The following is a 16,719-nucleotide window of genomic DNA, read 5'->3' as shown; positions in this document are numbered from 1 at the left end:
GGGAAGTCGAACAATGATGGAGTACTACGGTAGTGGAGGAGTATGATAGTATGCTTCTGGCCCTCTGACACCGATTGAACTGCTACATGTCCACCACATGCGGGAGGGAGAGCGTGTAGCGAAAGCTTCTCCTAGTCCTGCCAGCCACCATGCTCATGTGCGACAGAGGGACGCAGCTTCATTAACTTACTGCTCCTGCCTTTGCATCTATGACAGGTGGGCACAACAGGTGGGAGGCCCACCTGTCATGCAGCCAAAGGCAGGTGCAGTTAAGGCACCGGAGCTCAGTCCGTGAGGGAGAGGGCGTTGTAGTAATCAAACTTCTCGGTCTTGTACGAGGTGACGCGACACATCAAAGCACTGCACTCGATATATTTCAATAATTTACATTTATCGGTGCATTAATTACTCCCTCCGTTCCTAAATATAAGTGCTTTTAGACATTTCAAATGGACTACAACATACGGATGTATTGTCAGAGTAAATGACCACGGGTAGCCTTATCCGCTCCCCATGATGTTTCAAGACATCGGGACCGGCTGCGCCCCTCAAACATCAAAGTCAAAGGACTGCCTTCTTATGGACGGTGGTCCAAGTGACTGGCTGCAGGAAGGCGGCAAGGCCCAAAGAGCGGCCCCGGCGCGGGCCGACTCCAAGCTGGCGGCCATCAAGCGGTCGACTCCTGACAGGCGGCCATCAAGGTGGCCGACTCCTAGCAGGCGGCCCATCCATGCGCCCTCAAAGTTTGCACCCACATAACGGCGACAAGACAGGGCATGGCTACAGTACAACCTACCACCCTCGAATCCCGAAGCGGGCATGGCTATAGTGTAACGTACCGGGCGGCCATCCCTAGCCCAGCGCGGCACTCTTGACACGCTACCCATGACATCATCCATGGCAGAGCGGCCATGCTCCCACGACGGGCTGTCCGTACGGCCCATAGGCGGCAGGCCCTACTCGTCTGTGAGATGCCAGAGGGTGGCCAGCCCTGACCAGTCGGCATAAGGGGAGGCCGACTCCCAGCAGTCAGACCTCCCCTTCCCTTGAAGTTTATGCGCCATTAACCAGATAAGACGGGGTGTGGCTACAGTGAACGCCCACCAAGCGGCGGTACTGTAGGCACGCTCTCCACGACCAAGCCTTCATCATTAGAGGTGGGGCTACAGTGACTAGCAGCCGACATGACCCACAAATGGCGGGCCCTACCTGTTGGCCGAGAGCCCGATAGCCGGCGGGACCCACCAGGCGGTGGGCCCACCAGCCGGCGAAGAAGCTGGTGACCATAGACACTGATGGCCCGGGCCTACACCCGGCCAGATTACCGTTGTACCCCTGGGGGGTAGGCCTATATAAACCCCCCAGGGCACCCATGCAAAGGGTTCGGCCTCTTAGAGATTACACACACAGAGAGAGAGAGGAGTAGAGCTAGCCTTGCCCTTCTTCCTCCTCTAGCCAAACAGCTCAAGGAGCAACCTTGTAGCCACTTGTCGATCTAGTGATCATGCAGAGACCCTTCAGAGCAGGACTAGGGGTGTTATCTCCTAGGAGAGCCCCGAACCTGGGTAAGATGCATTGGCGTGCATGTTTACGCCTTATCCCGTTTCCAAGCACCGGCGATGTTTTACTAGCTCCCACTATGATTAGCCATCCTTTGGCATATGTCGCACTAACCACCTGACATGTATGTAGACATATTTTAGAGTGTAGATTCACTCATTGTGCTTCGTATGTAGTCACTTGTCGCAATCTCTAAAAAGACTTATATTTGGAAACGGAGGGAGTACAATGCATGCATGCATGTCGTGACTTTCCTTTTGATACTTGCATGTGTTGATTTGATGCACCTTGCCAAATTTTGACTATAAATTTAACTAACCAAATGTTCATGCATGTCACAAAAAATTACGGGGATGTTTGGATTGTGACTATGTTTGTCTTATGTTGCCACAATATTTTTGCCACACTTGCCTAACTTGAGTTGCTCAAATTGTTAGACACACTTTGTCTTGCCTAAGGGAATCTTTCCACACTTTTTGTGTCTATGACCTGTGGGGTTCACTGCTTATAAAAAAATCTTGTCTTAGGTGTGGCTAGAACCAAACACCCACCTAACTTGGTCAAATTTGCCTAAGGTGAGGTGTGGCAAAGTGTGGCAATATATGGCTGGAAACCAAACAACCCCTACATCATTGAAAACTATGTTCAAATACAAACCAAATGATATAATTTTTGTTAACATGCACTAACATTTTGCCAGTTAAATCTTTGGTCAAAATTTAGAACCAATTACAAAGGGGCCTAATAAATATTGTACTCTCACATTTTGTTTTGAGGATACTCCCACATACTCCCTCCATTCCCAAATATAAGTCTTTTTAGATATTCTAACAAGTGACTACATACAGAGCAAAATGAACGAGTCCATACTTTAACATATGTCTACATACATCTGTATGTCGTAGTCCATTTGAAATGTCTAAAAAGACTTATATTTAGGAACGGAGGGGGTAGAAAATATAAATAATAATGCATGTTGGGGAAGCCCACCTTTCTGATAATTTTAGCAGGGGGCTTGTTCACAATTTTTATGAGGGGGTGGTTGTTCATTTAATGGAGGGTCTTGTACCAGACTTGAACAATACAAAGTGCGACCTGGCACACCATAACACCACTTGGAATAAGTAGGTAGCTATCTCAAAAAACAATCAACAACTAAAAAAACAGCGACCTGGCATGTACACAATTTTAAACGATTGTTTTGATGGAGTGAAAAAGGAAAACTACCCCACTATGTATATATAGGCCGAAGCCTCTGCGCTTGCTTGCTAAGGTTGCTCTATTCACACACTCTCATCCTCTCCATATCTAAACAAGATAGCGGTGGTAACATTGTCTTTCTATCCTCACCGCTGGTTACAGATCCGGACTTATCCCCCTCCACCGGTGAAGGGGAGGAGGGGCACCGTTTAGGCCATCGCCGACAGCGAGGGAGGAGACCCACTTCCGACCGCACCGTTATCACTGGCCGAGCGCAGGCGCGGGAGGTCCTCTGATCCCTTCATCATTGCCCTAATGTGGGCGGATCCGGACTCCCGCCGCCCACCTATCCACATCCCGACGACCTTCAGGTATATCTTCCTTCGAAACCGCCTTAGTTCTACTTCCCCAGCTCGCTACATCGCTGCATGTGCATCTTTTTCTACCTCTCAACCCCTCTCAATCGGATGGTCCAACATCACCTTTTTTTCTTCTATTGTTAGAGGTAAAGCTACTTCATGGAGTCGAATCTTGTACTTGGTTCAAACAAGAAATAAAGTGGGGGTGGGGGAATTTAGTATGTACATTGGACTTGGTACAAACAGGAAGGAAAGGTGGTGAAAGTAGTACAGACTGGTCATCCAACCGGTCTCTTGGTTGAGAAGGGAAATATAGGGGTAACGTTGTACATAGTGGTATGACCAGGACTAGATTTGCTATCCACACATAGGAGTAGGTGGCTAGAGTGAACAAAAATGGGACCAACCTAGATATGTTTCTTGGATGTTTGTTTCTCGGGGCAGCAAACTCTGAATCACCACTTTATGCCCCTATTTAGGTACATGGTGTTGGACTGCTGGTGCACCCACTGTCCCATGCCCTTATACCAAATATTTAGTTGTTCTTAATCTAATGCCCCTGGTAAAATGAAGCCATGCCACTGTTATAAGCCATGACAAGTTTAGCCAAATGTTTTTTCCTGTAATTTTTTGAGAATCTGATTGTTTCCCCTGTAGCTTTTTGTGCAAACGGGGATATCCATTTCACCTAGTTGCTGTTGTGACCTTTTGGTGCACTGGACAAAACACTTCCGAAAGAAGTGACTTTTTTACTGTTTAACTGGAATGTCAAAATGGAACAGTTGGTTCATTTCGGTGGAACCACGCAAAGGGAGTTCTGTGTTCCAATCCTCATCATCCATATTGGCACCATAACCTTTAATGCATGTGTTCATCTCTATTGTGCAACTGCCATGAGAAAATAATGCTATTTTTTACTAGTACACTTGTACTCCCTCACTGACAAAACCAATTCTGAAATAGAAGGCGAATCATGTACTTGGTTTCACCAACTGGTGAGGAGAAAGAGAAACAGAGCATGAAGAGGAAGAAGAAGAAGAATAAACAGTGCCAAGGTGATCTTGCTGAAGCCAGAGGCCTCAGTCGAGGCCATTCAAGGGCTCCGGCAATGTATACCTTACATGTGAGACAATCCTCCAGGGAGCCCTTCCACTTCTGTTGTCTCTCCTGCAAGGTCACTTAATTAATTAGGAGTACTTATGTACCACTAATTTATTGTTGCCTAATTTTCCTGTCGGAGTTAAACAAATCTTTAGTAGCACCCTATGTTGAATCATGTACGTGTGTATGTTTGTCCATGGAGGTGAATCATGTGGTGGAGCAGGGAGGGAATATTATTAGTGTCATGACATAATAGTGCTATTGTTTTTCATGTCAATTTATTGCCATTGGTTCAATGAGGCAATATTTTGCGTATTGTCCATCACGAATTTGATGCTACTGTTAGAGTAATATGCTAATGTCTTTATATCCTTTCTCACTAGGCTAATGAAGGTTTCACCTTGTTCGTACTTGTGCAAATAGGGATCATGTTGTGCCAATCATACATTTTAGTGGAACTACACAACACAATACAATGAACTGTATCCCATCCAGTGCTTTAACTCTGCTGGAAGTTCTTGATAATCTTTCGATATAGTCTCAGCACTGGTAAACAAGAGTGATTTCAACCATACATTTGAAGTGCACAAAAATATATACTATTGAGTGATTCCAGTGAGTGCTTTATCATCTCTTATGGGTCTACATGAATAAGCTTTTTTCCTCAGGTTGGTACCGGCTTAAGGCCTTCATCCATATTAGTTTGTTGTCATCCCTATTTGTATCATGCTACTGTCAAGAGAAACTCCTTTATCTTTGCACATTGAAGTTTTCCAACCTATGATACATGGTAATGCTTTGAGTGTTGAGCTAATTGGCACTGATTAAATAAACTAATATCTCTCTTTAAGCCATATTACTATGTTGCTAAATTTACCCATTAACATAATGAGGGTGCTTCTATTTGTTAGTGTATGTTTCATCAACTAGTCCCACTATTACAGTAATCTCACTCTCTCAATATATGTGCCAACAGGGATGCTCGATTTTTGTGGAACTGCACAAAAACTTTGGGTGCTTCATTGCCTCGACAGCTTCCTTCCTTTCCTGTCAGTCGATAATCTGGGCTTGCTTCCTTCCTTTACTGTCAGTCGCTTCGCTTACCTCGTCTTCCAGTCAAAGGAAATAGTAATTGATATGCTACCTCACACAGGTTGGTACTAGTCTTTATCCTAATTATTGTGCTTGTATATGTATTGGTAATTTGGTATTGTGCTACTGTTTGCCGATTTTATAAAGGAGTAACTTGGAGCCTGAACTCACAGGCAGCACAAAAAGATCAGATGGACAGATACTTATGTTGATGCTATGTACTCCAAAGTTTACTCAGACAAGCATCGATGTTGACAAGAAGAAGTGCCTATATTCATTCGAGTATCAACCGGTATCAACCAGTTGTCAAACTCCAAGTATTAGGAGAGTGAACGCCAAAAATACTGCTTGGCGCATAGCCCAGAAAAACACAGTCCAGTCTTTGATCCAAACTTGTGCCTTTTGGTTATCGCACATATGGTAGCGAACTGTATGGCATGGAGTCTAAAGATTCCAAACAAGTTGGTTGACGCGTATATTCATCTGGAACTTAATCAGTCTGCACGCCAGGGATGCTCCATTTCAGTTGAACTGCACCAAAAATTTGGGTGGTACATTTTCTCAACCGCCTCCTTTCTTGTCTGCAATGTAGAATTTTGGTAAGCTACAGGACCAAGATTAGCCAGTAAACTAGTTGGATGAAAGTAGTGGCCAAGTTGATCAAACCTCCCTCGGCACGAGGCCACTATTTGAGGATAAACCTACAAGCAAAGTTTAGATTGTCTGTGATGCCTCTTGTGTACTCGAAAGTTTACTCGTACAAGCATTAATTTTAGCAAGAAGTACCTCCGACTGAACACCATTTACCAGTCTGTATCCTAGGTAATTAAAGTTTGTCCATGGATGATATTGGTTGTGATCTCAATCATTTGGATGCATAAACATACTAAACATGTGTGAATCTTTTTGTGAATTATCTATGAATATTGTCGTGTGATCTATCAATCATTTGGATGCATAGACATGTTGAACTTGTGTATATATGAATCTTTTGAGTTGTTGATTGTGAATGTTGGCTATGAATATGAACATGTCCTGTGAATCTGAGTTTGATACGAATGTTTACCTTTTCTGTTGTACTTGTGTGTGAACTTGTTAGTATGCCTACTGTGGGATTTGTGAGTGGGTGTTAACGGCACACCTTCTTCCCGAGAAGAATTGCACCTGCTTTGTTAGGGTAGCAACGGCGCATCAGTTCCTTTTAATCTTTTTTCTCTGTCTTCTCCCCTCCCCCGCTCAACCCCTGCCGTAATGTTTTCGGCCTCAAAACAAACATAGTACCATGTTGTTTTTGGGGCTTGATGAAAAATCGAGTGCTGGTTTCTGTAGGTTGGCCCGCCCACCAAATGGGTTGCTGGTCCACCACGGACTGGGAGGCTAAAAATACAAGTTGTATGGGAGTATGCGACCATGACTAAAATGCTCGAGAAGTAAGTTCAATCGATCATTATCGCACCATCGTCAACTTTGTACATTTCCTGATATCAAGTAATTGTTTTCCTTGTCTAGCAGGGTTTGGAAAAAGTTCACCGCACAAGCTCCGGGACTGCCGGCGTAGCTACGATTTAACCACCCAAAAGTAAGTACTAGCTACTAGATAGTTCCACGCATCTTCCATTGATTCTAGCTAGTTTCATCAATACCATTTTAGCATGCTTGCTTATCAGTTTGATTGACCTCTATTTCTTGTAAAGTGGTTGTGGCAGGAACCCGGGAATGATTTCTGTGGATACTACATTTGCGAGTTCATCCACCACACCACCTGTGAGCGGGGCTACTCTAAACAACAATATGAATTGCGTAATAATATTCACAATTTTATTTTATTACCATCATTTGTGTTTAGTTTCATTCATATATATGTATTGACCCCCTTCTTGAAATTAGATGTGGCAGGTGCGGGATGAACTCCTACCACAAGATCGCATATGAGCAATTCAAGAGGAATTGGCGGGATTCTTTCTTGACCACGTCATCGACAAACACAGAGAATACCATGTGGAAGTTGAGTTCAGATGTTAGGGGATTTTGTAAGAGATCTTATATTGTATATATATATATATATATATGTGTGTGTGTGTGTGTGTGTGTGTGTGTGTGTGTGTGTGTGTGTGTGTGCGTGTAGCTAGTAGCGTCCGATAGATATACGAAAACTTGTTGTTCGACCAATCTATCGGAGAAGGAGAGGTCTCGATCACTTCTCTCTGTGTATATGTTCATGATGATCTTCTCTACTTAATGGTTTCCTTCATTTGCTTACTAGCCAGCTAGCATGTCGAGTCCTCTCTATACGTATAGTACGTAGCATCGACCAAGCACGGAGATAAGAGAGGACACTTCTCTCTATTAGCTAGCTAGCACAATATATGAAACCCCTAAATTAACCCTACAAAACCCCTAAGCCCCCCCCCCCCTTTAGGAAAAAAACCCAGCCCCTGAACTGCTGACGCGTGGAAGCCTTTTGGTCCCGGTTGGTGGCACCAACCGGGACAAAAGGTCCCCCTGCCTGGGCAAGTGGTAGCGGCCACGTGGAGCCTCATCTGTCCCGGTTCCTAGGCGAACTAGGACTAAAGGTATAGGGCTTTAGTACCAACCCTTTAGTCTTGGTTCGGGAACCGGGACAAATGGCCCTCACGAACCGGGACGAATGGCCCTTTTTCTACTAGTGGGGATACTGGGAGAACATAAGGAATAAAAAATCAGAGCAAAGCAAACACACAAAGAACATGAACATGTCTTTTCCCTCTAAAGACATGGGACTTCTCTCCTCTTTGAATACCAAGCATCCGGGGTCTCTCTTTGATGTGATTATTTATCTCTCTTTCCCCCTTTTGATATGATTAAGCTTTGATTTGAGCTCTCTCTCCCCCTTTGACATCAATTTCCAAGAAGGGGTCTTATGGAGTGTGAGTCAAAATAGGTTTGGTCCTTGAGTCATATAGCAAAGTAGCAGGGAAAAATAAGGTGTTGGTAGATGATAAGAATCATGGAGTGGAGCTAGAACAAGATGTGCAGGATGCAAATGACAAAGTGTCTCCTCAACATTTGAAATCGGTAACACCGAGTTGTTGTCTTCGGTGGCACCGAGGTGATTCGGTTTGACCGAAAGAAACCGGTGTGTCCGAGTTCATTACAAAGATAAATCACTTGTCACCTCAGCGCACTAAACAAATAAAATGTCACAAGGATTTGCAGGGAATTAACTAAAGGATTTGCAATCAATAGGATGCAGGGAATGCAGAACAAAAATTAAAAAGAAAAGAGAACTAGATGAATTAAGAAGGGAAACAAATATGCAAGAGATAAATGCAAGAACAAGGAGAAATACTAGAGAACTTCATCTAGAATTGGTCGGCGACAAATTCACCTATGTTAGAGTATATTGACTTAGGAGTCAAGTGAAGACACTTGATCATAGGTCATACTCATCGTTTAAGCTCAAAATGGGGTTGCCATTTTTATTTAAGCATTTTGATGTATTCACATCTTGTTGAGCTGCGTTGACCCATGACTTGGGGTAAATCTTCTCTAAGATGGAATAACATACCTTGGGTGGTGGTGTTGATCTTGATCATGTAGTTGAACTTGTGTGGGATGCGCAAGGTTGATGTAGTTCATTGGGAGCACCATTTGTAATTGGGGTTCATCTACATGAGTTAGTTTTGCAAGGAGGAGAACTTGTGTATCCAAAGTGTCAATCATGAAATATGATACCAAAAGAAATTTGATATATATAAATTGTCAAAGGATGTGTTTTAAGGGTTTCATGCTTCCTTGTCTTCAACCACCGTATTGTAGAGACTTGGTTATGTAGAGATTGCTCAAGATGTGAGTGAGTTGCAATCTCATAGATTTAGATTCATCCAAGTACCTACAAGGGTTAGATAACATGCAAGGGTGCAAATATATCCAAGACATATGATTATCATCATCAGAGAAATATCAAGGAATAGTCAAAGGCTCATGCCTTGCATGTATCCAATGATGTTCAATTCACCTCTCAACCGGCAAAATACTTTCTCATCAAGCGGTTTGGTGAATATATCCGCCAATTGCTTATCGGTACGAACATGCTTAAGGTCAATGTCTCCTTTAGTAACATGATCTCGAATGAAATGATGACGAACCTCAATATGCTTAGTTTGAGAATGTTGCACGTGATTGTGAGCAATCTTAATAGCACTTTCATTGTCACAAAGCAATGGAACATGTTTCGCATATATCTCATAATCTTTAAGAGTTTGGGTCATCCAAAGTAACTGAGCGCAACATGAACCGGCGACAATGTATTCCGCTTCGGCGGTGGATAAGGATACCGAGTTTTGTTTCTTGGAGGACCAAGACACAAGAGATCTGCCAAGAAATTGACAAGTACCAGAAATGGACTTTCTATCGACCTTGTCTCCGGCATAGTCCGAATCGGTGTAGCCAATAAGATCAAAAGAAGACCCCTTTGGATACCAAATGCCAAAATTTGGTGTATGTATTAAGTGTCTCACTATCCTTTTCACAGCCTTAAGATGACATTCTTTAGGGGCCGCTTGATATCATGTGCACATGCACACACTTAGCATAATATCGGGACGGGAGGCACATAGATATAACAATGTACCAATCATAGAGCCGTAAACTTTTTGATCAGCGGGTTCACCATCTTTAGTCAAATCAAGATTTCCACTAGTAGGCATGGGTGTATTCATACCTTTGCATTCTTGCATATTGAACTTCTTGAACAAGTCCTTGGTGTATTTTGTTTGAGAGACAAAGGTACCTTCCTTAGTTTGCTTGATTTGCAAACCAAGAAAGAATTTGAGTTCACTCATCATGGACATCTCAAACTTCTCCGACATTAGCTTTCCAAACTTCTCACTAAAATGAGGGTAAGTTGAACCAAATATAATATCATCAACATAAATTTGGCACACAAATAATTCTCCATTAACCCTTTTAGTGAAGAGAGTAGAATCAATTTTTCCGATCTCAAAGCCTTTTTCGATAAGGAACTTGGTCAAGCATTTATACCACGCTCTAGGAGCTTGTTTGAGACCATAAAGAGCTTTGTGAAGTTTGTACACATGATCGGGTTTCTTAGGATTAATAAAGTCGGGAGGTTGTTTAACATAAAATTCCTCCTCAGTTTCACCATTTAGAAAAGCACTTTTAATGTCCATTTGGTACAAGGTGATATCATGGTGATTAGCATAGGCAAGTAATATGCGAATGGACTCAAGTCTAGCAACGGGGGCATATGTATCACCATAGTCCATACCTTCAACTTGAGTGTAGTCTTGGGCAACGAGACATGCTTTGTTGCGAACTACTTGTCCATCTTCATCTTGCTTGTTGTGAAACACCCATTTGGTACCGATGATGTTGTGGTTGTTGTCGGGCTTCTCAACCAATGTCCACACTTGGTTTTTCTCAAAGTTGTAGCTCTTCATGCATGGCATTTATCCAATCTGGATCTTCCAATGCTTCTTCAAACTTCATGGGTTCAATGCTAGAGATGAATGAATAATGTTCACAAAAATTAGCCAAACGAGTTTTAGAGCGAGTAATTCTCCCGGTTTGGATATCATTGTAGATTTGCTCGACAGGATGGTCTCTGGCGACTCTTGCTCGAACTCGTGAGAGATTTTGTTTTGGTCGGGGTGGAACATCTTCTTCATCATCTTGTTCTTCTTCTTGGCCTTCTTCGTTGTTGACGTTGTCGTTCTCTTGTCGTGGTGGAGAAGGAGGTTGATGAGGTTCATCTTGGTGTACTTCCTCGTTTTCTTCATCTTGGTGTGTCCCACTTGTGGATGCGTCCATATCAACTCTTGATTCACCTTGTCGTGAGGTAGAAGCTTCCACTTGGACGGACGATGTACTCTCCTTCACCTCCGTTGGACGGATCTTGCCAATAGACAAGTATAGGATTGCTTCCGAAGGGTCTTTGTCTCCTACATCAATTGGCAATTGCTCTACTTGCGAGCCGTTAGATTCATCAAACTTCACATCTACCGTCTCTTCAACCTTTCGGGTAAAAATTTTGTAGACACGGTAAGTGTGAGAGTTTGAGCCATAACCAAGTAGGAAACCTTCATGAGATTTGGGAGCAAATTTAGAACGATGATGCTTATCAAGAATGTAGCACTTTGAGCCAAATACTCAAAAGTATCCAACTTGGGGTTTGTTACTGGTGAGGAGTTCGTATGTCGTCTTGCCTAGTAGCTTGTGAAGATACAAGTGATTTGTTGCATGACAAGCTGTCTCAACCACTTCCGCCCAAAAGTTTTTTGGTGTCTTGTACTCATCAAGCATCATTCTCGCCATTTTGATGAGCGTCCAATTCTTCCTCTCAACAACTCCATTTTGTTGAGGCGTGTACGTAGCCGAGAACTCATGTGAAATCCCTTCTTCGTCAAGAAAGGTGTCCACATTTGTGTTCTTGAACTATGTCCCATTGTCGCTGCGAACCTTCTTGATCTTCACTTCAAATTGATTTTGGGCCTTCCTAGCGAAGTTCTTGAAGATCTTTTGGACCTACGATTTATCATCAAGAAAGAACACCCACGTAAATCTTGAAAAATCATCGACTATAACTAGACCAAATGAGTTTCCACCGAGACTTTTGTAGGCATTGTGACCAAAGAGATCCATATGAAGTAGCTCGAGCGGTCTTCTCGTGGTCATGATATTCTTCACAGGGTGGCTTCCTCCAACCTGTTTTCCTGCTTTGCAAGCACTACAAAGTCTATCCTTGTCAAATATAGCATCTTTTATTCCAAGGATATTATCACCTTTAATAAGCTTATCAAGATTTCGCATGCCCACATGACCTAACCTTCTATGCCACAACCAGCCTTTATAGGATTTATCAATTAAGCAAGTTCTAGGTTGAGCCTTTTTAGTGAAATCAACAATGTATAGATCACCTCTACGTATACTGGTAAAGACCATTTTATGATTATCTCTTCGAAACACTTGACAATCTACATCGGTAAATAGTCTAGATACATAAAGTAAATTATAGCCAAGAGATTCAACGAGCATGACATTTTGTATGGAGCTATCATGTGAGATGGCCACCTTACCGAGGCCAACCAACTTACCCTTTGAGTTATCACCAAAAGTGACATACTTACGAGGGTCGTCGTTTTCAGCAAGCTCACGAAACATATCCTTGTCTCCAGTCATATGATCGGTACATCCACTATCAAGGACCCATTCCTTTCCTCCTGCCATGTAGCCGCGGAGATTGGCCATAAGACCAAAGTGTCTCATTGCATCATCAAGATCATAGTCACTATCATCATCCTCATCATAGTATCCATGTTCAACATCGTCATGTGATGGATCAATTTCTAGAGAGAGTGATTCATTAGATAAATGATCATGACAATAATCATCTTTATGAAATCTAATGGCTTCAGAGATAATATTGCCAATCATTCCAACATCTCCTTTGGCACACATAAGGTCACGAAGCTCAAACAGACAATCATCAAACTTAGGTTCACTAGTACTCATTTAATTCAAGGCAATTGACTTATGAAGAATCTCATCTAGATTTTGAAAGGAATAGTTTGGAAATCTTTTCTCAAGAAATCTCCAAATGGTGTAGGAACAATCAAGAGCAGGCAAGCTAGCAATCAAGTTTCTAGGTAATCCTCTAGTTATAAGATTGATAGTTCTAAGATTACGAATCATGTCAAGATCCTCATCGGGAGTGGGATGCAAAGGATCAACAAGGCGAGCACAAGGGTTGGTAATGTACTTGCTCAAATGATATTCATTGAAAATCTCAAGCATCTCATTTTTCCTCTCATGAAAGTACTCTCCATCAAGTATAGGCACTCTATGTGTAAGACTCCCCACGTAGACTCATCAATCTTCCTCCAATGGTGATTAAACCAAAGCAATGGAGACCAACACTCTGATACCAATTGAAAGGATCGAGAAGAGGTGTCTAGAGGGGGGTGAATAGACTCTCAACCAAAAAAGTAGCAATTTTTAATTTCTTCAAGTTGAGGTGGAGTTTAAGCACAAGTTTAAACATTCACAATACATATCAAGCAAGCATGACAAGAGTATATGAGCAGCGGAAAGTAAAGCATGCAAATTGCAAGAATGTAAAGGGATGGGATTGGAGAGTGCAAACGCAATTGGAGACACGAAGATTTTTTATCCGTGGTTCTGATAGGTGGTGCTATCGTACATCCACGTTGATGTAGACTTCAACCCATGAAGGGTAACGGCTGCGCGAGTCCACGGAGGGTTCCACCCACGAAGGGTCCACGAAAAAGCAACCTTGTCTATTCCACCATGGCCATCGCCCACGAAAGACTTGCCTCACTAGGGTAGATCTTCACGAAGTAGGCGATCTCCTTGCCCGTACAAACTCCTTGGTTCAACTCCACAATCTTGACGGTGGCTCCTAAGTGACACCTAACCAATCTAGGAGACACCACTCTCCAAAAGGTAATAGTTGGTGTGTTGATGATGAACTCCTTGCTCTTTGTGCTTCAAATGATAGTCTCCCCAACACTCAACTCTCTTTCATAGGATTAGGTCAAGAGGTTTTGAGTGGAAAGCAACTTGGGGAAGGCTAGAGATCAAGATTTTTGTGGTTGGAATGGAATATCTTGACCTAAACACATGAGTAGGTGGTTCTCTCAGAAAATGAATGCTCGAAGTGTAGGCACGTTCTGATGGCTTTCTCCACGAATGAAGAGAGGGTGGAGGAGTATATATAGCCTCCACACAAATTCTAACTGTTACACACAATTTACCAAACTCGGTGAGACCGAATCAGAAAACTCGGTCAGACCAATTTAGTTCATAATGTGACCGTTAGGCATTTCGGTGGGACCAATATGATCAACTCAGTAGGACCGATGTGTTAGGGTTAGGGTAAAACCTCATCTCGGTTTGACCGATTACACAAACTCGGTGGGACCGATTTTGGTAATCAGCGAAACAGAGAGTTGGTCAGGCAAACTCGGTGGGGCCAATTGCATATCTCGGTGAGACCGAAATTATTGCAATAGGCAAGAGAGAGTTTGCAAGCCAATCTCGGTGAGACCGAGATCCCATCGGTGAGACCGAATTGATTAGGGTTTCTGACAGTGGCTATGTCAAGTGAACTCGGTGGCGCCGGATAGATCAAATCGGTAGGGCCGAGTTTGACTTTTGGTATGGGACATATGTGGATATGAGAAAGTGGTTGAGGGCTTTGGAGCATATCACTAAGCACTTTGAGCAAGCAAACCATTAAGCAACACATCATCCCCTTTTAATAGTATTGGCTTTTCCTATGAACTCAATGTGATCTTGGATCACTAAAAATAAAATGTAGAGTCTGGAGCTTTAGAGCTTGAGCCAATCCTTTGTCCTTAGCATCTTGAAGGGGTTCCACATCCTCTCGTCCATGTCACTCCACTGTTGGACTTATCTGAAATATACTAGATAAAAGTATTTATCCAACAAAAGATATGTTGACATTAATTATCAAAATCACCGAGGGAGCACTTGTGCTTTCACCGGTCCAGAAGACATGTTTTTGCATGAGAGAGAGAACGATATGTCGACGCATCCATGGGTTTCATTTTCTCATTTTGTAGTAAAGAATACACAACTGTGACCGAGGGATGAGGCAGCATCAATTTGCGTAGAAATAATGGAAAGATCGTAGGAAGGGTGTTAATTTCACTAAACGACCCCTCGAGAAACTTAATTTGTCCAATAACCTTTAAAAACTTATTTTGGCGTGTGACCCCAAATTTGCACCGAACGGTAGAACCCGTGGAGACGGTGTACACCAAGGAGTGTTTGACCAGCCGCGCCACCCGCGTGCACCTCCCTGTCACGCCTCACAGGTCACAAAAAAGGCGTGTTACTAGCATACCATGTAGTGACCGACCATCACACGTGTTTATCGCGTTGAAACGCCTCCTTATTAGGCGTCTTCCCAAGCTAATAACGCCTTTATATTAGGCGGCATTCTCTTATAATCACTACTCCCTCAGTTCGAAAAACCTTGTCTAGAACTTGTCTCTCAAATAAATGTATTTAGCACTAATTTGATGCTAGATATATCCATTTGCGAGACAAACTTTTTCGAACGGAGGGAGTACAAGCATTGAAGATTTCATGGTGGTACACATTTTACGTTCAACTGTGTTTGTTTTAAGTTGGCTGAGATTGTCAGCTAACAAATGATTTCTTTCATATCATGGGATTTCAGGTCTTTCAAGAAGAAAGTGAATTGATGAACATAGTGATATATGAAGAGGATAGCGGTGTAACGGCAGCTGTGCTGCGATTGGATAGCGGCATGAACACTTTCATCGTGCCAGGCTTACCTCACATGCATGTCAGAGCACCCGAGGTAAAGCTAGCGTGTAGCAGAGTGTTGTGTCACGTACATACAGGCGTATCAAGAAAACGGCAACTCTCCAGCCTTTTGACCACTATTCAAAATTTCAAACGCCTCCCTCGCCCGTCTCTATCATCTTATCCCTCTTGCACACCCATCATGGCCACCGGGCCACATCGTGTGACGCTCTCTTTATAGACGACCCCAAACGGCCAACCTGCACCCTCAAACCTCACCTCAGTCCCAAGTCCCCCGTGTCAAGACCCATGGCGATCTTCAGGAAAGTGGACCAGCTCCAGCTGCAGCTGCTCTTCGTCGTGTTCCTCCTCGGCAGCTCCGTCCGCGTGCCCCCGCCCGACGAGGCCAACCCCTGCGGGAGGGACGTCTACGAGCGCGCCGCCCTCGCCCACCGCCTCCTCGCCCTCGCCGCCCTCCCCGCCGCCGCGCTGCTCCTCTCGGTGTGGATGGCGGTCGGCCGCGCCGAGGCCGCCGCGCTCGCCGCGGGCGCCAAGGCCGAGGGGCTGGCGTCCGTCGCGGGCCGGGGGCGCCGGGCGGCGCTGCGCGCGGCGCTCCTCCTCGCCGTCGCCCTCTGCGCCGCCTCCTGCCTCTTCGCCTTCGCCGCCTCCCACTACAGCCTCCGGTACAAGTCCGGCTGCTCCGTGGACCTGGCGACGGGGATCCTCGTCCCCGCGCAGGTGCTGGCGTTCGTGAGCATGGCTACTCTGCACTGCAACTTTGCGTGGGCCGCCGTGTCCAGCAACTAGATGGTCCATCCGTCTAGCCAACCAGCCGGCGTGTAGCTAGTCGTCCCTCGTCCGTCGTCGTCATCGACCGTGTTCGTGTTAGGGTGAAGTGGGTGTGTGCGGGCGTTGTATTCGAACTGAATTGGCGTCTGAAGGTCCATGTAACTTAGTGTATTTAACCAAAAACTACCACATTTGCCGGAAACGTGACAGAAAACTACCACTCTACGTTTTTGTGCGAAAAACTACCAAATTTTTCCTAAGCCGTGGCAAAAAACTACCAACTCGCGTAATCGCTCGCTTT

The sequence above is a fragment of the Triticum dicoccoides genome, chromosome 5B (assembly GCF_002162155.2).
Source record: "Triticum dicoccoides isolate Atlit2015 ecotype Zavitan chromosome 5B, WEW_v2.0, whole genome shotgun sequence".
NCBI lineage: Eukaryota > Viridiplantae > Streptophyta > Magnoliopsida > Poales > Poaceae > Triticum > Triticum dicoccoides.
The sequence above is the reverse complement of the archived record's forward strand: the minus strand, read 5'-3'. Positions refer to the sequence as shown.